Source organism: Zonotrichia albicollis, chromosome 4 (assembly GCF_047830755.1).
Source record: "Zonotrichia albicollis isolate bZonAlb1 chromosome 4, bZonAlb1.hap1, whole genome shotgun sequence".
Lineage (NCBI taxonomy): Eukaryota > Metazoa > Chordata > Aves > Passeriformes > Passerellidae > Zonotrichia > Zonotrichia albicollis.
Genome location: NC_133822.1, coordinates 4,678,621 through 4,702,278, shown reverse-complemented (window position 1 = coordinate 4,702,278; position 23,658 = coordinate 4,678,621). Strand labels below are relative to the sequence as shown.

General features: G+C 43.4%; 1 long non-coding RNA gene across 3 annotated transcripts in view; it reads left to right on the top strand.

Moving 5' to 3' along the window:
- Positions 1 to 23,162, top strand: part of LOC113460186 (uncharacterized) — a 34,013-nt gene extending 10,851 nt beyond the window's left edge. Inside the window, exon 3 of one of the 3 annotated variants that reach the window (XR_012579883.1) lies at positions 22,900 to 23,162. This is a non-coding gene — a long non-coding RNA (uncharacterized LOC113460186). Of the gene's footprint in view, positions 1 to 3,791; positions 5,228 to 22,738 lie in introns of those variants that run through there. The other 2 variants (XR_012579882.1, XR_003381943.2) reach the window with 2 other exon arrangements.
- The last annotated feature ends 496 nt before the right edge of the window (positions 23,163 to 23,658 follow it).

Here is a 23,658-nt window from a genome sequence, read left to right as displayed (position 1 = left end):
CACCCAGGAAATCTTCCTCCTTTTTATTGCCTCTCTTTTCTTTCCCTTTGTTAAAAGGGGGACATGACAGCCTGCAGGGTGATGTCTATTGTTGTGAGTTGAAAGATCTAGCACACTCCAGAGTTTGAGAGCATGAATGAATTATTAACATCCTTCCCCACTGCTATGGGTAATGTATGCAGCACTTGAAAAGCCTTTTCTTCCCTCTTAAAGCAGCGTAGATGTTTAGCAGTTATTCAAAACAGCCTGGCAGATGCTGTGTTAATATTGCTCAACCAGAGCTTGACAGGGGTGAATTTTGGATCCTTCTAGTTGGACAGGAGAAGGACCATGGCCCAGGAGTGGAAGCAGCATCATTCCAATAGTAATTAAACAGCTTGTCCCACACTAAAAGCCCTGCTAATTAGTGTGAGAGGAGGAAGGGTTGCACTACCCAGGTTTCAACCTTGGCTGCTGCTGCCTAACTTCTCCCAGATGACCAGGACAGGCTAAACAAGCACAATCACCTGTAGATCACTCTGTGGTCAAAGGGGCGCTAATGTACAGAATCACACAAATAGCTTGGGTTGGAAGGGACTTTAAAAATCATCTCATTCCATGGCAGGGACACCTTCCACTATCCCAAGTTGCTCCAAGCCCCATCCAACCTGGCCTTGAACACATCCAGGGGTGTGGCAGCCACAGCTTCTCTGGGCACCCTGTGCCAGGGCCTCACCACCCTCTTAGCAAAGAACTTCTTCCTCGTATCTGATCTAAATCTACTCTTCTTCAGTTAAAACCATTCCCTTTTGTCCAGTCACCCCATGCAGCTGTGAAAAGTCCTTTTCCTTCCTTCTTGCAAGCCTCCTTTAGGTACTGGAAGGCTAATTAGTTCCCAAAACTGTTTTGCATCACTCTGCAGTTTTATCTGCCCCTCTCCACTGAGTTCATGGAGTCTCATCGTCACAAATTGTCTCCTCCTCCTTAGTGACCCTCTTGCACCACATCTCCAGCTTCTGCTCTGCTTCAGCTGTGGTTTTGCCCTCTGCAGAGCCCCCCTGCCTGTGGGGATGGTGATTCCAGGGAGCCTGAGCTGGGAACCTTTCCTGGAAGCAGTGGAATGAAAGGCACCAGACTCAGTGTTAGGTTGGTTGATGTGCCTTCCATCAGGCTGCCAGGCACGCTGGCAAGGTTGTCACGTCTCACCTGTTGAGGACAGAGGACTCCAAACACACTTGGAGCACTTTCTAGCACATGTTTTGAAACCAAAACATGGCCATTGTCTGGTACATCAAGAAAGGGAAAGGTTGAAAAGTTTTTATTGCAATGGATGAAGTGGTATCCTGTAGGTAGGAAAAGAAAATACTGTAAGAAAAATCATCCCATGGGTTCTTTGTTCCTGAATTTCTAGGTAAATGTGAGATAAAATAACAATAATGATCTCTTCAGGGACAATTATTCTCAATAAGGAAGTCTGATTCTTTGCAGTTTGGTGCCATTGCCTCACATTCTCTCTTCCACAGTCAGCCCCATTTGCTGTCCAGTGCTCTATAAACCTCATTCTCCAAAAGTTTCTTGCCTAAACTCTGCTACCTTCATTTTCTTCCTGCATCATATTTTTGCTCTGAAACACCTCAGCTCTCTTCATGTCCATGAGCTATTTAGTCATGGGTTGTGGAGAATGGGTGTGGTGTTCAGGGGATGCAATCACAGCAGGAAATCCAAATTGCATGTGTTCTTCTCTGCCCCCAACTATGAACACCTGCAGGGCTGCTTGGCAGCACCTCTGAGGCTCCTGTCCTGGTGTTAAGCTCAGTTCCACCTTGTTGGTGGTCCCAGATGTTATCAGGGAGGGCTGGAAGTAGATATGTGCTCCGACAGGCACTCTGTGCTCTCAACCACATTTCTGTCAGAAAGAGATGAAAGAAGTTGAATTCCCCTCAGTTTGTCTCTCTGTGAGAGATGCTGTTAGCTGACCTGCTGGACCACAAAGTTTTGTTCCTCAGACCTTCAACACTTCACTTAGCTGCCTGGTCAGAAACATTTCTGCTCCCTGGGCTTTCCTCGTACATGGGAATAATGTAAACATTTTCTTGAGAGAAGAGGCTGGAAATGGGAAAAGAAAAATCACAAGCCAGAAACATCTACATTTTTTTTCATGCTGTTTTTCATGCTGAAAACCAAATGATCTCTGCAGCAACTGAGTGCGGACTTGGTCTGTGATTTCACCCTGAGGGCTGAATTTGTCAATGCCTCATGAGGGTTTAAACCCCCAGGCTGAAAGTTCTTGTGGTAGTGAAGGAAGATGGTGTCAGATCAGCAGGTGATATCTGGGAGGTTTCTCATGCCCATGGTGCCATGAAAGAGGGTCCTGTCTGCACTATCCTGACCTCTCTCCTATGGCACAATCAGAAAAATCCAGTGTTTCTGGTCCCAGACACATGGGTCAGGATGTCACAGTGAGATGTGCCACTCTCCATTTGTCCTGCTCCACACTTGATCCGGATCACAGCTGTGAAAATTACTGAGAGCTTCCCCCAACAAAACTAAATTGACCTCTCCAATGGCTCTTACCAGTGCTTGCTCATGGCCAAACAGGCAACCCCAAGACAGATATTCCTGCACAGGGACACAACTGTTCCAGTCCCTGTTCCATATTGCAAGGCAAGATGTATTCCATTACCATCTGTATGGCAGCTGTCTTTTGTCAAGTGGGCAGTTTGCCTTATCTCTCTCTTTGAGTGACCGCAATCACACCTCCCTAGGGAGGGGACATCTGCTGATAACAAACTATTGAGTGTCATTGCATGGCTGATAAGAACTACAACATCCCATTGGGAGATGTGATCCCAGAGGGAGGAGCCAAGTGTTCCTACCCAGATATAATCTGGAGATTCTGGAACACCAGCACAGCTTCTCCACTGGATTTCCCAGAGGAACAGCAGTTGCATCTTCTTCTACTGGATCTTCTGAGGAAGAATACATCCATCTCTACAGATCCCCCTTGCTCCAACAGAGCCCCCCCTGACACTGCAGGAGGGCTTCAGCCACAATTCCAATGGGAGTGCTGCCAACACCCACCGGGTGTCAGGTTGGGTTCTGATTCTGTCAGTGTTGTTCCAGTGTACTGCATTGTTTATTTTATCTTTTTATTTTTTCTTCACTCTTAAAGAACTGTTATTTCCTGCTTCCATATTTTTTTGCCCGAGAGCCCCTTAATTTAAAATTTTTAGCAATTAGGAGGGGTGGGGAGGGTTTACATTCTCCATTTCAGGGGAGGCTCCTGCCTTCCTTAGCAGTCTCCTGTCTTTCCAAACCAAGGCAGTCCCTTGCAATGTCCATGAAGGTGCAGCTGCTTTGTGCTGCAGGAGGGTGACATCAGGTGTCACCAGCTTCGTTGTGTGGGACAGTCTGGAGACACAAAGATAGGCTGGGCTGGTGAGTGGGGACCCTGACACACCTTACTTTGGGAAACCTGATATACCTCCCTTTGGGGACCCTGACATACCTCACTTTGGGGACCCTCTGCACACTGTGAACATTTGGACTCTCTGTGGTGCCTTGTAGATAGCAGTGCCAAAAGTGTTTCTTTCCCTTTTTAAAGAGGATGTAAAATACACAGGAAAATGGGTGTTTGTTCTTCAAACATGCTCAGTATTAAATCCTTGTTGGAACCTCACATATTCTCCTTCTCTGTGTCCTGTGGACTTAAAGCTTATAACACATTTAGAATTTGGTTAACAAACAACTCACCCAGACTGCACAAATCATCAAATTTCCTGGAGAAATTTGGATTTTTCCTGCTGCTTCAGATCAACGTAAAACATTTGGTGGATGCAGTGGCTTAAGGAGGCTCCTTGAGAGTGCCCAGGCTGTATGAGATGGGGCAGCATGAAGCTGCCTGGGATCAGAGATCTGCTCCACCAAGTTCTGCCTCCAGCAATGTCCAACAGAAAATGTGTAAAGAAGACCAAGAATACCCTGACATCAAGCAGCTCTGAGTCATCAGCAGCTATCAAGATGATAAGTCCTTAATTATGTTTTCTTCCCAGAATATGTTCTATCACTTTTTGAAACCTTCATCCCCTTGTCTTTTGGCAAAATATATCAGACCTGTACTTCACCCTGCTATAAGAAATATGTCTTTTTATTTTCTGAACTAATCAGACAGCAATGCTATTTGATGTTCCCCTGGTGTTTAATGTTAGGAAAATTAGATACAAGTTCCTGTAGTCATTTGTATCAGTTACCGTTCCTTTTTCAGACAAGTAAGGTCCTAGAGTTTGTAATTCTCCATTACAGAGAAATAATTCTAAATTTTAACATTTTGTCACACTGCCACTGTTTCCAGTCCCAGGATATTGTTCTCACAGGTGGGGAGACAGGACAGCAACAATAAATAACATCAGCTGTAGGCCATGGAAAGATTTAAATAGCAGTGTAATGATGATTTCTCTTATTGTTCTGTGAGCAAAGGCTGCATCACAGAAGACAAATGGCATTTTCTTGATCATAAAATTTTTGTCTTAGAACAATTAAAAACCCCAAATTACTTTCACATCCATGCCACAATTAGTGAGCAGGAGTTGTGGTTGCCCATGAATTTCACTGGTCTATTTGAGGGTCCTCAGCAGCCCCAGATGGTTTGTTCTCTGACACAGCAAGAATTCTGGATAAATAGAAGTCCTCAGGTCAGTGCAGCTCTGGAACCTGTCTTTCCTCCCTCCCAAAGTGAGTAAAAAAATCTCTTTTTAACAATTAAAAAAAGGGCATTTTTCATTAAAAAACAAGCATCAAGACAGCATGCTGAAGCGTACAAATCTAGAAATCCAGAGGACACATCTTAATACCTAGACACAGATACACACACAAGAGAGCAATGCTGTGACTCTCTCTATTTTTGAACTCCCAAGAGCTTAATATTTTTCAGACAGTCCCAAATTGTCCCTTTTGTCTCAAACATCAACCTTGTGTCTCATCAGCTAAAATAGCTTCATTTTCAGAGAAATTGGGGGTAGAATTCATCCCACCTAATATCATCTCTGTAGGTGTTAGTCACTCTTTCCTCACTTACAATTTAAGAAAAATATGGTCATTTTTAAGACATGATTCATCTGACCTGATTTCCACGTCTACGATTGTCTGAGTTTGATGTGTTCTGGAGGGGCCTGTTTCTCTCAGGATAAAAACCCTAAACTGCAGCGGATGCTGAGAGCACCCATCAAATTCATGGGCTGGCACCGGCACTCTGAATTTGAACATCTGCAACTCTCAGGGTTCCAAAAGAGAGATGCACCATCTCCTTTTGCTCTCTGTATTATCAGCTTTTCCAGGTGATTTCATCTAATTTCACCTAGATTTCTGTGTGAAAGAAGCAGTCTTCTTTCCCGAAGAAAAAAAAAACCAAAACAAAAAAAAAAAAAAAAAAACCAACTTCCCTGCAATGCACAGACACATTTCCCCAGTGCTAATGCATGTTTTATGTCAGGTAGTAAAACCCTGGTGTGTCACTGTTTACACATCAACACCACGTGCAGGATTAGGCTGTAAAAGGAACGTGCTGATTTTGATTCCTTTTGCCAACAGGGGTAAATTACTCCATATGTCAAGTGGCAGTGAATTCTTGGTGTGGAGCATTAGTGGAACTATCCTTTAATACCTGTGGGCCATGGCCAGAAGAGGATGAACATTTGTTTCTTGATCGTCAGGCAACAGCTGGGAATTAACAGAGTTAATAGTGCTCAGAGAAAGAAATATTAAAGGAAATCACAGGGATAAAATGAACACAGGGATTTTAATGGTATTTTCAGCTTTTTATTTTTTTTATGGTAGGATATACAATCCAGAACAAATCCAAGCAGGAGGTGACATCAATCCCTCCCTGAGACAGCCTGGAGCCACTTGCTCTTATCCACTGCCATTTATACTCTGGTCTAGTTCTGAGCCAGGACTAGTTAGGAGTGACTCAAACCCTCCCAGTGCAAGGGTTTTTCAATAATTGTGAGCTACTGAGGGAAAGACAGATGCATTACTCAGAGAATTTTGATAAACTAATACAAGTTTGCCCTGGTGGAAAATAAGATAAAAGTACAACTTAAACAATCACAGATCCAACATGTCGTTCTGGCTCCATCATCATCCAGTTTGAAATTGTCCTCTTCCAGTTTGCTGAAACTACAACTCCTCACCTCAGACTTATTTCCACTAGCCATTGTCTCCCCAAAAGTGATTTAATTTATTCTCAGAAATCTAGGAATAACTCTGGGAGCCCCAGCTGGTAGAAGGTTCATCCATCCATATTGCCATGAAGATGATAACCTAAAGGACAAAAAGCCTGGAACACAGTGCTCCTCTTGGCCCTCAGGAAAATCAGTCTTTTAAGTGAAGCAAGCCATACACATTAGTATTCCTTTAAAGGAAAATAAAGCTGACATGTTTTTGAGAAAATTAAGGACACCTAGGTAAGAACATGTTCTCTTTTTCTCACTCTGAAGATGAGGCGACTTAAGATTTGGATAGCACAATTTTTTGACCTGTGAAATGCAGCATATCAGATCTCTGGCACAGCTTTCATTTCAAGTTCTCATTTTACAGGATGATCACTAACATTCCATAGGTTTGCTTGCGCTGAAATGAAATATATGGCAATATAAAGGGCACAACACTTTAAACTTATCACAGACCTTGCCTGAAGTGCAGGCCTCCCTAGTTCATATTGTCTACTTTTGCTTTCATTTATAAAAGTGCACCTTGGTGGTGCATCAAGGAATTTACATTGTCTTGACAAACACCTTTTTTTTTTTTCTTGATAAACAATTTTTTTTTTTTCTGCAACAGTGAGTGCCTGCAACAGAGTTGAATAGATGAAGGAAATGATGGAGAAAAATCAAGAAGGTGGTCTTAAGAAATAAATGTTCTGTAAGGAGAAAAACTCTGCTAGTAATCAGTTGAGCCCCACACTGCTGTGCACTTCAAGCCTCCTTTTCTTCGGAGACATCACCCAGGAGCATTGAAGGTGAGGGCACAGTGCCCAGCTCTGGCCTCTCAGCTTGGGAAGGGCCTTGAGCACAGCCAGAGGCTGGAGAGGGGCTGGGAACACAAACTTGAGGGAACCCTGAGGGAGCTGGGGTGCTCAGCCTGCAGGAAAGGAGACTCAGGGTGCCCCCAGCACTCTCACAGCTCCTGAAAGGTGCCTGTGCCCAGCTGCCCTTGGGCTCTGGCTCCAGCAGCACTGACACAGCCAGAGCACACAGCCTGAGCTGCGCCAAGGAAAATTCAGCTTGGAGAGCAGCAAAAAGCTTTTCCAGCAAGGGGGATAAAGTTCTGGAATGGCTGCCCAGGGAGGTGGTGCAGTCATCATCTCTGGGTGTGTTTAACTAGCCTGGATGTGGCACTGGGTGCCAGGGGCTGGGCTGGACTCCATGGCCTTGAAGGGCTCTCCCAACCCAGGGATCCTGGGAATTCTGGGAATTCTGTGAAGTACTAGCTTAGGCAAGACAGAAGTGGCCTGTGTGAGGGTAAAAGGAGGTGATTCACTGAATCATGTTCTAAGAATGGGAATCTTGCACCCTGACAGCCAGAAGTGTGGCTCAGACCACCAATTACCCTCCTGCAGACTTTCATCACCTCCTCGTGTATTTTTGGTCAGAGGCTGGACCTGCTTTCTCTGTTCACACCCTGAAGTGATCAATTCACATCCCACTCTGTCCTGGTTCAGGGCAAATTTTGGAGAGAACTCCCAAAGAGGCTCCTCTAGAAAAGCAGATTCAATCAGCCCCTCACCCAACTGGTTTGGGAGAAAATACCTCCTTGGAGAAAAGTGGAAAACAACTGTTTATTAAACAATAAAACCTAAATAATATTAAACAATAAAACCCTTTGCTGCTCCAAAAGACATGACAAACTGAGAAAGTCCCCTCAGCTCACTCAGTCTCTGATCAGTCCCTCGGGTGCTGGAAATGCCGTGGGCCAGGCCCAGCCCCGTGGGCCACAGGTGGGAGCTGCCGGTGTTCCTCTGGTGTTCAGGCCAGAGCAGGTTTGCACAGATCCAAAGAAAAAGCAAAAAATACACAGTCCAGGGAACTTCTTTGCCTCAGCTAGCTAAACTAACTAAAAGCAAAGGAGAACTCTGTCCTGCGTCTGTCCATCCACAGAGAGCACAGTCCAGGAGGAGGAATGTGTAGGAGTGAGTGCAGTATCTGAAAACAAACTGCTGCTTCTTCTCTCCTCCTTTCACTCTCTGGAACAAGTCTTAAAGGTGCAAAACTTATTATTCAGCATAAACAGAACAAGATGATTGGGGATAAAAGCATCATATAGTCAACCTAGGACACACTCCCATATCAGCCCAAGTACACAGCCCCTGGGGCCAAAACTGCTTAAGCTGAACTGATTCCTGATGCACCTTTCCTCTGCTCTTGTCTTTGTGCCTCCCTGGCATCTCTGGGAATACAAAGAATACAAATGCTTCCATTTGCCATGATCCTTTCATCTTCCAGCGGGTGAGGCCCTGCTATTACAACCCTCTACATGTTGTGTAATTATTGTAACAGCTCCCTTCGGGCTCCAGTTATTAGAGCTGTCATTTGATTAGGTTTTTGTCACGGGTATTTTAAAGAATGGCTGTACCCTTCACACATAACATATGTTAATTTATTTCCACAAACATTCAAGTGTCTCTCCTCAGCTTGACAGTGACTTGCCTAGATTTTTTGTTTCTTTTGCACATATTACTCTCTTTTAACTGTTGACCAGATGGAAAAGACAATTCCATGCTTGCTCATATTTTTGCTCGTAATCTAGTCTTATCAACAGATCCAACACATGCATTTAACTTACACATATGAATCAGCATGGGTTCTTCAGACAGCTCTGAAATCATAAGATTAACATTTAACAATTAGTAGTTTTCCTATAAAATTTCATTTGTAGGAAGAAATTCCTCTTTGTCATTTCTAAGCTATCTCAATGTGCTTTTACAGGATGTTTAAGCTTCCACTGGCTTCAGAAAGTGTTTAACTCTCAGTAGTGGCTATCAGCTCTTTGATGGAGCCACACCTGGAATATCTGTAAGCAAAATACACTCAATTCCTATGTTATCTTCTACTATGGATGTTCTTGAAGAGCTTCATATGTTTGAGAAATGCTCATTTCACTTACACCATCTTTGCAATTATTAACCTACTACACTCCGACCACAATACCAGTCACTTAAAAGTTGTATAATATTCCTTTATCTCTGTTTGGACCCTATTTGTTACTAAGATGACAAACCCACCACAGAATTTATGCTGTCCTGACCTGAAAACTCAGGTTATTGACCGGTGAGGAGAAATTGTTCCTATGCTTTGAGCTGTTGTGGTCATTCAATTTTAAATAACATTTTCTATTCAAGCAGCTGTTGCCACAGAACAATCTGGATTAGTTCCCTGGTAGAAGAAAAATCAGAGGAACAGAACTAATTCCCTCCAGCCATCACAGCTCAGCACCATGACATTGTGACCATCACAGCTTGGTAAGAAGGTAAAAAGCTAAGCAGGATGGTTTGGATGTCTGGTATCATTTCCTCCTAAGGAAAATACAGGAACTTGCAAAATCACTCAGTGCCTCAATAACTGTCCGGCCATTAAGAACCTGATATTCCTGCACAAATGGACAGAATGGATTTGCCATTTTGGTGTCCTGCACTGCCAGTGACAACACCTAGCATGACAAATACTCAGAACTCAGGTGCATGTGCCTTTGGCTCCATGTTGTGATGCCTTGAGAAGGGTGACCTAGAACAGAGGCTAGGCAGAGTTAAAATAAAGTAGGGATTTAATAGCAGGCCTCAATGGATGCACTTTGGGCAGCACAAGAGCCCAGCCAGGGCTGCACCCAAGATGAACCAAAATGGCCCCAAAATGCACGAGCGCTCCCGGGCTCTCTCCCTGGGATCAGTTCTGCTCCATTTGCACCTTGCAGTTCATTGTCCCATTCCAGCTTCAGCCCAGGCAGTCCCACCCTGCTTGTTTTTCTCTCTCCAGCCCACGGTGTTTGTGCTCCTGGGCTGAGATTTGGGTCATTTGTCCTTGGTGCCCAGCTGGAGCAGGAATTGTTTTGTCTCCCTGCTCTGTGCACAGAGCTCACCATCCCATAATATGAAGCTCAGAACTGCACACTAAAGCAGTACAAAATCTGAAAAATATAAAAGCTAAAACCTGAGGCATCATCTAAACCAAGCACACTGTATCAGGAACAGGAAAATGCAACAGGAATTTACAAAATGGTCCCTGCCGAATCTTCAGGCCCCAAAAAGGGATGAAGAAAAATTGTACCTTTAACTTTTCTCACTGATGTGGATGGGTGAGGCGGCAGCACTGAGAGTTTTTGTGATCTGTTCAGCTGCAGAACAAAAAATTGTGGTGGCTTCCTGTAAAGAAACCGTCTGCTGAGGCAGAACATGACAATCTGTGCCCACTTCAAACACTGCCTGCTCCCTCCTGCAGCTTTTGTTCCAGACACCCAACAGTAAGTTGGGAGGAAATTTTAGGCTGTTCTTTTTTTTTAGAAGTGCTAATTTTATTTTCATTGACATATTTAGGAGCAGACCTTGCTGCATACTCATTATCTCAAGCAGTTATCACTGTTTGGTGTTGAAAGAAAAATTGGAGTATAGGAATTGTCCTTTCTTCTGTGTCCTGGGTCATGTAGAGTCCCAATAAGGGAGCCAATTACAGGAAATAACTTACAAGAGACCCTAGATAGCTAAGACAATATAAAATCAAGGAATTACTAAGGCTGGAAAAGCCCTCTTAGGTCATCAAGTCCAACCATTAACCCAGCACTGCCAAGGCCACCACTAAACCATGGTGCCAAGTGCCACCCTAAGTGCCACACATCCTTTGAACACTTCCAGGAATGACAATCCCATCACTTCCCTGGGCAGACTGTTCCAGTGCTTGAACACCTTTTTGATGATAAAAGTTTTCCTGATAGCCAGTTTAAATCTTTCCTGATGAACTTGAGGTCAATTCCTCTTTTCCTGTCCCTGTTCCCTGGGAGTAGAGTCCAACCCTGTGGCTGTCCCCTCCTGGCAGGGACTTGTGCAGAGCCACAAGGTCCCCCCTGAGCCTCCTTTGCTCCAGGCTGAACCCCTTCCCAGCCACCTCAGCTCCTCCTGGAGCTCCAGACTGTTCCCCACCTCCGTTCCCTTCTCTGGACTTGCTCCAGCACCTCAGTGTCTTCCTTGTAGTGACGGGCCCAGAGCTGAACTGAGCACACAGTCCTGAACCTGTACAGTGAGATAAATAGGTCAGGACACCTCCTCTGTCTGTTGGCACAGCCAACAGCCAACTCTGTCTGGTGTCTATGATGCCTTGAGAAGGCTGAGCTAGAACAGAGGCTGGGCAGAGCTCCAGAATAAAGCAGGGATTTATGAAAAGGATCTCCTCCATGGCTGCACCTTGGGCAGCACCAGAGCCCAGCCAGGACTGCACCCAAGATGAACCAAAATGGCCCCAAAATGCACGAGCGCTCCCGGGCTCTCTCCCTGGGATCAGTTCTGCTCCATTTGCACCTTGCAGTTCATTGTCCCATTCCAGCTTTAGCCCAGGCAGTCCCACCCTGCTTGTTTTTCTCTCTGCAGCCCACGGGGTTTGTGCTCCTGGGCTGAGGTTTGGGTCATTTGTCCTTGGTGCCCAGCTGGAGCAGGAATTGTTTTGTCTCCCTGCTCTGTGCACAGAGCTCACCATCCCATAATGTGAAGCTCAGACGCACACACTAAAGCACCACAGAATTTGAAAAATATAAAAGCTAAAACCTGAGGCATCATCTAAACCAAGCACACAAAATCAGACCAAGCCCTCATGTGTAGGACAGCACGGGGAACATCTATCTGGGATTTTGGGATGGTGAATAGCTCTGCAAAGAGCTGGCAGTGAGGGACCATGGTGGGAAGGATGTTCCTCTGGTCCATGTGACAAAATAATTACAGACAGCTCATGCCTGTGTAATGTAAATTGATTGCATGCCAGACCATGCTTATTTATCTCACCCTGCTTCGGTTTCACACATTGAAAAAAAAACAAAAAAGAGAGACCAAACACTTCTTTTTCTTAAAAGCACAGTCAGAAAGTCTGATTTTCAGGGAGATGCTTTGCCCCTGCTGTCTGTCCCACTCCTCCAGCACCATGGGCTGCTCATCAGGGAGGAGATGCCTGAAACCCCCAAAGGTGGGAAAGTTTGCAAGTATCCTCCTTCAGGAGGCAAACAGCTGCATTTGGGTGTTACAATTTTCCACCTCAAACCAGCCCTCGGTGGGCCAAGCAGATAAAGCTCCACCACAAGCTACGGTGCAGCTCATGTGACCATTTTTTCTACTGAAGACTCGAAGGCAAACGTTTGACACATGTCTGGTTGTTCTAACCACAGAGACAATATCTTCTTCCTCTGGGCTCCGTGGGGAGGCAGGGGCTGGAGAGTTTCTCACTCTTCCCTCAAGTGCCCTGAATCATTCACCCTCAGAGATACCTGAGCAAGAGGAAGATAAACTCAAGAAGAAACCTCAAGGGCAGTTAGTTTGTGGTCTCCCATTCCAATCAGTCCCAGGTAAGTTCTGGGGCCTTGATCCATGGGACTCTGCAGTTTTCCCAGGTGCAGAAGCCCCAGTGAATCCACAGGATGGATCCATCTGCTGGTTTCCATCTTCCCCCTCATGCCTTCACCCCAGGGAAGAGTAATGCAGTGCCCCAGAGACTGTTGGGGTCTGATAGGTGCTACTGAATCATCATAAACAGGGTCAAAGAAAAACAATAAAAATGTGTTCCCATACTTCTTTTCTTTTGTTTTTACTTGCCACAGGAAATAGGCATCAAAGGGCTGCTCTGAGGAGGCAGAGTGAGAGCAGAGCTGCTCTCATAACAAAGGCCCTTTGTGATTCACCATCTTCTGCTTTTCCTAGAAGGAAAGTCAAATATTAGGGTACTTGTTTATGAGGAAGTTAAAGAAAAGCCAGCCTCCTGGAGGCCTGGTTAGAGGAAAAGTCTGTGACTCAGAGACTTCATGCCCAAATTTGCAATGGGCACATCATGCCACCAGCTCTTGCATGGTCCCTGCACAAAAACATCAGATCACAAAATCTCAGAATATTCTGATTTTGAGGGGACCCACAAGATAATGTTTGAAAACCTGCATGTACCAACAGCTGTCCCCTAAAGCAAGTCAAAAAACACTTTTTAGGTTCTGCTACAGTTTCTCTCCTTCTTATTGGAAAAGTTCTCTGCTCAGAGTGGCAGAAGGATGTAAAGATATGGTAACACCTTAATTGAAAAACAGTAAAAATGGGAAGTTATTATGCAGATCCATTCATGAAAAAAGTGAGGGTTTTTGGAGTTGCTTTTTAATGAGATAGGATTTCTTAACCTCTTGCATAGCAAAAGAAAGTTTGAGTGAAACAAACAAAACAAAGAACATGCACAGGAGCACAGTTTTAAATATTATAATGTCACAAGATTGGCCAACTTTCTGCTCAATTTTGCTTCATGTCCTCAGCATTGTCATCACATTGTCATCCAGTATATTGTAAACCTATTTCTATAAAAAATAAAATAGCTTAGTAAATACAGCATTACAAAAATAAAGTGAAGAATTTAGAAACTTGGCTCTGAGAATTATACTCCCAATAGAGTCTTGAAGAGTAAAGAATGGGAGATCATCATCTCAGGAGAAGCCCTGACTCTTGGTCCCTGGACCAGGTCATTCCAGCCAGACCTTTGCAGCCCCTAGGCCAGGTGGTGCCAGTTCAGATTCAGGATGAATGGTACAAGAAGTGGTGACTGAGACTGCTGGGATGGGTTAGCAAAAGACGTGGAAATGGACTCTGGCTGGTGAGTGGGAGTGTGTGAGGAAGACAACAAAAGGAAAAATTGGGGTGGCCAAAAGTACATAGCAACCCGGACAGAATTCAACAAAGAAGCTCACATGTAAAAAAAGATTTTGTTAAGATTTTGTATTTCTGCCTCTCTAAAAATGAAATGTTGGGGCTCTGAGCAACCTGTTTGCTCTGAGAAGCAGAGATAACTGTGAACACTGACAGGGGGTTAAATACAGGGGAAATAAAAGAAACCACTGAACCTGACAAGGAACAAAAAACATTTCAACCTGACTTAAAGAGACCTTCTCTGGGCAGCTTTGTTGATTTTCAAAGAACTCCCCTCAACACCTTTCTTCTATGAAATGATCTCTCATTACCCACCTGTATTTTTTAGTTTTTTTATTAATTTCATTTACTGAGCCCAGAAGTTTATGAGTGCCCTGGTTCTGTCCACTTCTTAACTCAACTTTAATTCAACTGGAATTTTCTTTGCTGCTGGAGGGCCATCTGGGAGGTAAAAGCCCTTCTGCCCCTCTTCAAAACACAGTTCTGCACATATTCCTTTCTCAGACCCAGATGTTCATAATACCAACAGAAGAATGACAAGAGTACCCATATTCAGTACCAACAGAAAGCAGAACTTGAAATGACCTCAGCTGGGGATTCATGATGTCAAGTTCAGCTGTCACAGTTCAGGCTGTGTCTCCCAGTTTTTCCTTAATGTGTCCTAGCCACATTGTCAAGGCTTGATTCTCAATCTGCCAAAACTTTTCTCTTTCTGATGTTTCAGCTCCTGATTACCACCACATTCTGAGCTCCTATCAAGGGATCTAGCCTCCCACAAAGCAAGAATTTCTCTTCAATTTTAGATCAGCCATAAAGTCTTCCATGTTTTCAGCTTCTTTTGATAAGAGCTGGTTTAAAGGATCACTCCCACATGTCTTGATGTGGAGTGCAGTACTCCTTCCATCGCTGCTGCACACTTTTGTTGTTAACTCCCTCTGCCTGAGTTAGCTGAAAAGCCTCAAAAGAATGAAATGTTTCATGCCCAGGGGCTGTCAGAAATGTTTTCCTTCCATGTCATGCTTATCTAGATAATGCAAAATGAGGCATTTGCTTACCTCTCTCTCTAAAGTTGTAGTTCCATTAGTGCTTATATCCAGGCTCATCTTCCAGGCACTGCATTACTCCTTTACATTACTTTAGTTTATTCTTTGCACCATTAAATGTTCACTAATCACTCTCAATGGCTGTGCCAGGGCCCTGCCTTCTCCAGGGTCTTAGTTTCAGTCATTTCTCACTGTGCAACCAGGATGTTCTCACACTTGGGGATTACTGTGAAAACATCCTGTTACCATGCATTAGCAGCTTCTGATCGATTGCTTGTGTTTCCACGTTTTTCCAGTTCATGGGAGCTTGCCAAACCAGACCCTTCCAAATGCAAGCCTCTTTGTTTCCTTTATTTAGAACCACTGAGGTGTCTCGCTCATACCTGGTGGTTTTCAGTAGCTGTGATGTGGCTACATCTCTGTACTCATCCTAGGAAATTGATTGCAGGATAAAGGTTCTCATTGTTGGGAAAAAAGGTGTAAAACTCGCTTGGTGTATTGATTGGCTCGTTACTGTCTTGTGAAATGAGATTCATGACCCGACTTCTGCTGCTGTGCTCAATACACATGTGCTGGAATAATGTTTGAGCTGCCTGCCAGCCCTGTCAGACAATAAATCAAGGCCAGAAGAGATCTCCAAAGTTGGGAAAGCTGAGAAGAGTTTCAGTCCTTCATTCCCAGCTCCTCAGTCCCAGCACAGTTAATCTTCACAAGGATTCTCCTCCAGCACATCTCCCAAGATCTGATAAGATGCCAGTGTTTAAGGAAGTTTCATTTTTGGGTCCTCAGCAAAGAGTTTTAAGAAAGCCTCATTTTCAGGGGTTGACACTCAGCCTTTTTGGAAGATTATCCCCATCATACCCACAAAAATCCATCAGCAGCTTCAAAGTATTTATGAAAGTCCTATCCTAAGAGGACTGCTCGGGTTCCTTCCTTTTGCTTTGACTTCCAAGATTGGAACTCTGGCTCTCCAGACATGTTCAGCAAGAATGAGTTTGACTCCAAGTGAACAAGTTTCTGACATTTCATGGTCACTCTATTTCAATGACAATTTCAGTGTGACCTCAGTGCTGCTGACCACGTCCCTCAATGCTGCCACTTCCTCTGTAGTGCCCATCTTTCTGAAACAGAACATCATTCATCCTAATAAGATCAAAAAGGAGAAACTCTCCCTCATTGTCAGGAGACAAACTTTATGAAGTTCAGAAAGAAAATGAGTAATTTACATTCTGCAGTAAGTTTTTCATGCAGTGCTCCTTTGTCTCATTTAACTTTAGACAAGTTAAATATTACCAGTTTTAGGATTTTGAACTCAGGATTTACCACTGTGGTATTTACCACAGGCTAACAGCAAAACTTTGTTACATTAATTGTAATTCAATCTTTCTTAACTCAACATCCAGATGTACAGGCAGTCTGCAAACATATTTTATTTTCTGTGGTGTAGTTTGGTCTGTAACTCAGATGCATAATTTCCACTGAATGGACTTGGGTTGGAACCTTACGTTGCCCACTGAAACCCACTGAGGTTCCCATCTACAGTAATTGCTCTTGTTTGTGCTGCACACAAATATTTACAGAAAAACAGAAGTCCAAACTCAGAGGTGGTGTGAGTGTGTTCAGAGAAATCACAGAATAACAGTAAATTTGGATCATCTCTTCCATCATGTGTCTTGGAGTGGGATCAACCCTACCTGTTTCAGTTCTCTACAGCACAGAATCACAGAATGGTTTGGGTTGGAAAGGACCTTAAAGACCCTCCAGTGCTACTCCCTGCCATGGGCAGGAACACCTTCCACTGTCCCAGGCTGCTCCAAGCCCCATCCAACCTGGCCTTGGACACTTCCAGGGACAAGGCAGCCACAGCTTCTCTGAGTAACCTGTGCCAGAGCCTCACCAACCTCACAGGAAGAATTCCTTCATAATATCTAGTCTAAATCTCCCCTTTTCCAGCTTGAGGCCATCCTCCCTTGTCCTGTTGTGGTATTTACAGAGTCTCCCCGTCGTGGGGAGGAAAGATGAATCTGACTCCATATTCTTAGAAGGCTAATTTATTATTTTATGTACTTATATTATATTAAAGAATGCTATACTAAAACTTTCCTAAAGAATAGAGAAAGGATACTTACAGAAGGCTTAACAAGATACTCACAAAAAACCTGTGACTCCTCCAGAGTGTGACACAGCTGGACCACGATTAGTCATTAAGTAAAAACAATTCACATGTTGGATTAACAATCTCCAAACCACATTCCAAAGCAGCAAAACACAGGAGCAGCAAATCAGATAATATTGTTTTCATTTTTCTCTGAATCTTCTCAGCTTCCCAGAAGAAGAATCCTGAGCAAAGAGATTTTTCAGAAAGCATGACAGTGACAGTCCTATTGCTGACCTTGTTTAATTCCTCATTGAACTCTCCCACAAGTTTTTGTACACCTGCAGGCTCACCTGACTTGTTCTTCAAACCTCAGGTGATGGAGCATCTCCAACCAACCTGCTCAGATTGTCTTGGTCACCTCTGATGAAACAGCCCCAATGTGTGCCCTGATTCCCCCTTGCTGGAGTTTAAACCCAGTATTGCCAGCCCTGTTCCTGAATGCGCCTCACAGCAAGTGCCCTTTTGGTGTTTTAGGGTAATAATTGCCTTGTTGTGGATCCTTTTTTACAAAGGAAGAATATATGATAAGGCACCATTTTTTTTCCTCTCATGCACTTGCTGTCAAAGATAAACAGAAAGTGATACTCTGAAAGCAAGGTGATGCGTCATACATTACCCTGTATGACTTCTTATTTAATTAATAGCTCCATCCTGCAAACATTTGCACAATTTTATTCCAGTAAACCTTGTGGACACATAAATATTGGCAACATTCATTCAAAGAAACATCTTTCTTCCATTTTTTAAGATTATGTGCTGTTCATGTGCTTCAGGCCTGATTTAGAAGTCCAAACAGCTGAAGTCTGAATTGATCCTCATATTTCTGTAGAAATGTGTTAGAAAACAGCCTTTCCTTGAATTATTGCATTAAAAAAAAAATATGCACATTTATACCAAACTCTGCATGAATAATAGGTTACCAGGATGTGCCATTATCCAGTCAGTTTCAGAGCTTGCATTATCTGTTTTATTTTGGCATGTCATGCTGGCAAACAATCTTCAAAATTTCACATTTGAGATCTACCTCAAACATAAATCCTCTTTAAGTGGTTCATTTCAAGAGCCTGTCAAAAAAGCCCCAGGATTCAATGTGTTTTACTGAAATTCAAAAGAAAGTACACATCCATACACATGCAAACATATATATGTATATGCATATAAATGTGTCTATATATAAATATTTAATTTATGCAGTTTGGAATCCAGATTTAGCCATAAAAACTCAATTCACTGTTTTTCTCTTTGTGTGGGAAAGGATGAGTCAATCATCAACCCAGTGCTTGGGTCTGGATCTCTCCTCCCCAAATCTGGCACAAACAGAAGTAACACAAATGAATTATTTGGAGTTACACCAACATGAAAGTATAGCAATGGAGAAAAGAATAATAATCCTCTGTGCATGAAGCTGAAGAGGTTTATTTTAGTTTCATTTATTCCCAGGCTTTTCAGCTGGGAGTGCTGGAGTTTTTTAAACTTCATATGGTGTAACTTGAGGCTGCTGTAAAGACTCCTTTATTCTTTTAAATTTCCTTTGTGTCATCTGTAACCCTTGACTCTCCCATGGAAAATATGTCCCTCAAAGACTCCTCACAAGAGGGATTGATTGGCTTCATCTTGATTGCATTTTGTAGGACAGGAAATATAAGCAACTTTGACCTAATCCTATGACCTGAGGTATGAAAAAACAAATAAATTAAAGGGAAAGATTTGCATTTGGCTGTTTGCCCATGGGGTCAGCTTTAAGGACTTGATGGCCCCACATCCTGCAGGACCTGGGAGCAATATCTACATGACGTCTGCATAAGCCCAGGTCTGATTTATCCAGTTTGGATCCACTAAACCCAGTGCAGATATCCAGAACTCAGCACCCTGCTCTTACCTGGTTCCTTGGCAAGTCCCAAAAATTACCCATGTCACCTTCCTCTAGTTACATCCCAGTGTTTAAGGCCATTTCTGCAATTTCACGCCAAAATGTCTTGTCCCCAGGAGACACAGGAGAAAGATATATCTCTTTGCTTCTATTGACTAATTTGAAAGAAGTTGGTGTATTATGCTTTGCTGCTCACTTCTCTTGACCTGAACATCCTCCATGGCCTCCATCTATTCCCATGGCCATGTTCCCTACACCAAAATCCCTGTTATCATCCTCTGGCCTCCTCAAAAAACACATTGGAGCCCACCTGGCACTCACTGCAGTCAAAGTAAAGGTGACACCTAAATGGTCCAGCCTTTTAATACAAGTTTTCCAGTCTGCATTAAACCAGCAGTTTTTCCTTTCCATGGAACCTGTTTCAGTGGGATTTGTCCATTACATCCAGTCTGGCTGGATTTCCACTGTTCAAGCTGCAAACTAAGCTTTGGTTGAAAGTATTTCCCTAATATTTTGCTTTCCTCTTCCGTTCCTGACTCCCTCGTTTATTTTGCTGAATTTAATATCTCAGGATGATTCAGGAACTCACAGGAGCCCAAGGGAATTCCAGCCACCAGGACTGACCTGTGTCAGCAGCCCTGGAGGCAGCACAGAGCACCAGGCTGAGTGCTGTGCTGTGTTCCAGATCCTGCCCTCTCTTCCTGCTCTGTTTCCACCAGATATTGCCATCCCTGGAGCAGAGCTGGGGGAATGAATGGTAGGATGGGTCCTTATCCTGTGAAATCACACTCTACAGTGATGTCATCCAGTCTAAAAATCTCTGTAGTGAAAGCTGTGGGGTAGGGTGGTGAAACCAGATGGATATTTTAGCTTTTGAAAGGTTTATAATCATAGAATCAAAGAAGGGTTTGGGACCTTACAGGCCATCTAATTCCAAATCCCTGCCATGGGCAGGGACACCTTCCACTAGACCAGGTTGCTTCAAGTTGGTTTGAAATAGCATACAATAATAATTCATCACAAACATCAGGAAAACACCACAAAATGGAATCTCATTTTGTCCATCCACAAAATGGAATCTCCCCCCCAAAAAAACCAAAATCTCATCTCATTCTTCATAAAGAATGTGTACTTTAAGCAGATTCATACACTGTGGATCTTTTTTCTTTATTTACTGTATTTTAAAGTACCATTAATTATATTTGCTTATCTTCTGACATGACATTCTTGAGATTATGACATGCATTTGTCTCATCACCACTTAATACCATCAGTGCAGATCCACAGGTCCAAATTACTCAGCATGAGGATGCCACTGTGACACTGCTGAAGGTGCAAAGTGGAATCAACAGAGCAAGATCAGTACAAATTTTGTAAAGGACGCTTATTTTGATGCAGGTAATTTTCCCTGGCAGAGTAAATCCATGAGAAGAGGTTAATGGCCTCTTACCCAAAATACATCAGCCTGTCAATGAAAGACATGCACCATCCCAGCAGTTTGCACTGACAGGAGTGTGAGGTTAATTAGCTTGGTAGCCAACAGCATTGCACAGCTTCTGACCTTTGCATTGAGCACCTTTTCTCCAGGAAAAAAAAAAAAAAAAGGAAAAAGGAATGTTGGGGAAAGATGTCAAATCTTGTATGACTCCAGCTAGCAACTGGAATATAGATGAGCTCATACTCACAAAAAATATTCTCAAAAGGGTTTTAAGTTGGGCTTTGTTGGTGTGGCTTAAGTTGGCAGGGTGAGTGAGCTGAACTGCTCACTCATTCCCAGAGGGATGGGGGAGAAAATCAGAAAAAGAGTAAAATTATTGGTTAAGATAAAGACAGTTTAATACCACAGAAAAGGGAGGAAAATTAAGAATAAGAATAAGAATAAGAATAAGAATAAGAATAAGAATAAGAATAAGAATAAGAATAAGGGTAAGAATAAGAGTAAGAATAAGAATAAGAATAAGAGTAAGAATAAGAATAAGAATAAGAATAAGAATAAGAATAAGAATAAGAGTAAGAATAAGAATAAGAATAAGAATAAGAATAAGAATAAGAATAGGAAAAGAATAAGAATAAGAATAAGAATAAGAATAAGAATAAGGGTAAGAATAAGAATAAGGACAAAGATAAGGATAAGAATAAATACAAAACAAGTGATGCACATTGCAATTGTCACCTCTTACTGACCCAGCAAGAGTTGGAGCAGCAGCTGCCACCCCCTGGACAATTCCCCCTGTTCAGTTTTCCTGTTCAGAGATGCTGTATGGTCTGGAATATCCCTTCTTCAGTTTGGGTCTCCTGGCTGTGTTCCCTCCCAGTTCCTTGTGCTCCCAAGGCTCCTCCCTGCCAGGACAGAATGAGAAGCTGAAAAGTCCTTGACTGAGTGGAAACACAGCAACAACTAAAACATCAGTATGTTATTAACTCAATTCATCCTAAATCCCAAATCCAGCCCTGTACCAACCACTGGAAAGAAAAATAGCTCTATCCCACCCTAACTCAATAAATACTCAGTGGTTTTTGTACCTCTTTAAATCTATCCATTGCTCTAATAAAAACATTACCTCTCTCTACAAAACCTCTTGTTACTGATATCCTCAGGACATCAGGGCTACAGAAACACTTCTAGTAAAAAGTCAAATGAATAATACATTAAGGAGAATTTCTCTGTAAATATGTCTTTCAGGTCTTGTGTTTACTCACTTGTAAAAAAACATGAAAGAGAGAGCTTTGCTTTACAGCTCCGGAAAGGTGCAAAGAAAGATGACAAAGATGATAAAAAATAACCTTGGACTCACTTCCAGGCTGAGGAGGTGGCTGAGGAGTACAAGAAGGGTCTATCACACTAATATCCCTCTCCTAAATGTTTTTCCCTTGTTTGACATCAGACTGGTACACTGCAAGAACCCCCAGAGCATCTCTCCTGGCCCTGCAGATGTTGTAAAAATGAAAAATGGATGGGGAATAAGCTCAAGAATGGGCTGCTGCTTGCCAGCTTCATGCCTACCAATAAATCCTCATGCTACATCCCAAGGGATAAAACACTTGTTGTTATGGACAGGTTCCTGAGCTTCCTTGAGCTGTGGAGCTCAAGGATATCAGACCCCAGTGCAGTCTGATTGTTGTGATCTTGGCCTGAAAACAAAAGGGACATCTCAGAACCACAGAAACTTAAGACATGTCATGGAGAAGAGCCAGGCCCAAGGGCAATGCAGAGTGGACATAGCCAGGAACATTCCCAGGATAGGCAAACAGTGCCTGGTTTTGTTAGGTATTAATTAACATTTTTAGGTGTTTCTCCACAGAGCAACAACCTCAAATGTTGTCTGGGAGAGACCAGATTCTGGTCAAAAGAAATAAAAAAAACTTAGTGAGGGCACTCTACAGCAGAAAATACCTTTTATTCCCTACCTGTGGTCTGAAGACTCTCTCAGCTGGAAGTTGACTTCCAGCTCCCCCTTCAAAGCCACTGCTATTTTTAAAATGTTACTCTCCTGTGTTTCCAGACACTTCTTTGTGTGCTACCTTTTGGCCACACAAATATTTTGCTTCCTTGAGACAGACCCATGGTCCTGGGCATCTGTTTTTCATTTCAGCCTCACAAAGGGGCCTGTGATATTGCAGCAGTGGAAACAATTCATTATCACAATTAAATCAGTGTTTCATCTCTTGGTTTAATCTGATTTTTCCTGGCCTGCAAAGGCACCTCTGGGATTTATTTCAGTGTTGAACATGGCTGAGGAACTTTCTTTTTCTGTGTGCCTGACTTACAGGGCAATAATTCCTCTGGAGCACATGCTTGGAGCCACATCTCAGCCTCATTCCATATAAAAATGGGGCTTGTGGAGCCATATCTTGTGTGCATCCCTCGCTGCACACCTTTGAGTCAGTTTGAAGATCAGCCTGAGGGCTCTAAGAATTTCACATTTCACAGAAATGCAGAAGATGGGGATCCATCCCCACCTACAAAGGTTGTAGCTGCAAACACAACCTTTATCAGACCTCGGAGAATCCACAACAGGCAAAACCTCTGTGCTGCTCCTTGCACCTTGCAAGTGGGTGAGAGAAACAAGTTCCCTACAGCAAATCCACAGGTAATTAATGGAATGACTTCTTTCCTCCTCAAACTGTCAGCTCTGAAATAACCCAGCCCACCACACTCTGCTTCTGTGGGAAAGAAAGGGGGAAATGGGAAAGGGGAAAATAGGAAAGGGGAAAATGGGAAAGGGGGAAATGGGAAAGGGGAAAATGGGAAAGGGGGAAATGGGATGGGGGAAATGGGATAGGGGGAAATGGGATGGGGGAAATGGGAAAGGGAGAAATGGGAAAGGGGGAAACGAGAAAGGGGGAAATGGGAAAGGGGGAAATGGGAAAGGGAGAAATGGGAAAGGGGGAAACGAGAAAGGGGGAAATGGGAAAGGAGAAATGGGAAAGGGGGAAATGGGAAAGAGGGAAATGGGAAAGGGGAAAATGGGAAAGAGAAAACTAAGGCAGGAATCTTCCTCTCTGGTGTTGAAGGGAAGAAGACCCCAGATTTCCTGAGCTGTGTGCTTTATCACCTGATCCCACTGTGCCACACCTCGAGCTGTAAATTGCCATCTCTGTTTTTGTGGGACACTGGTGCAGGGGATGCTTACAGAGAACAGCCCCAAAAACTCCTTTTGGCAGCTCTGTTGTCATCTGCCAGCACCAG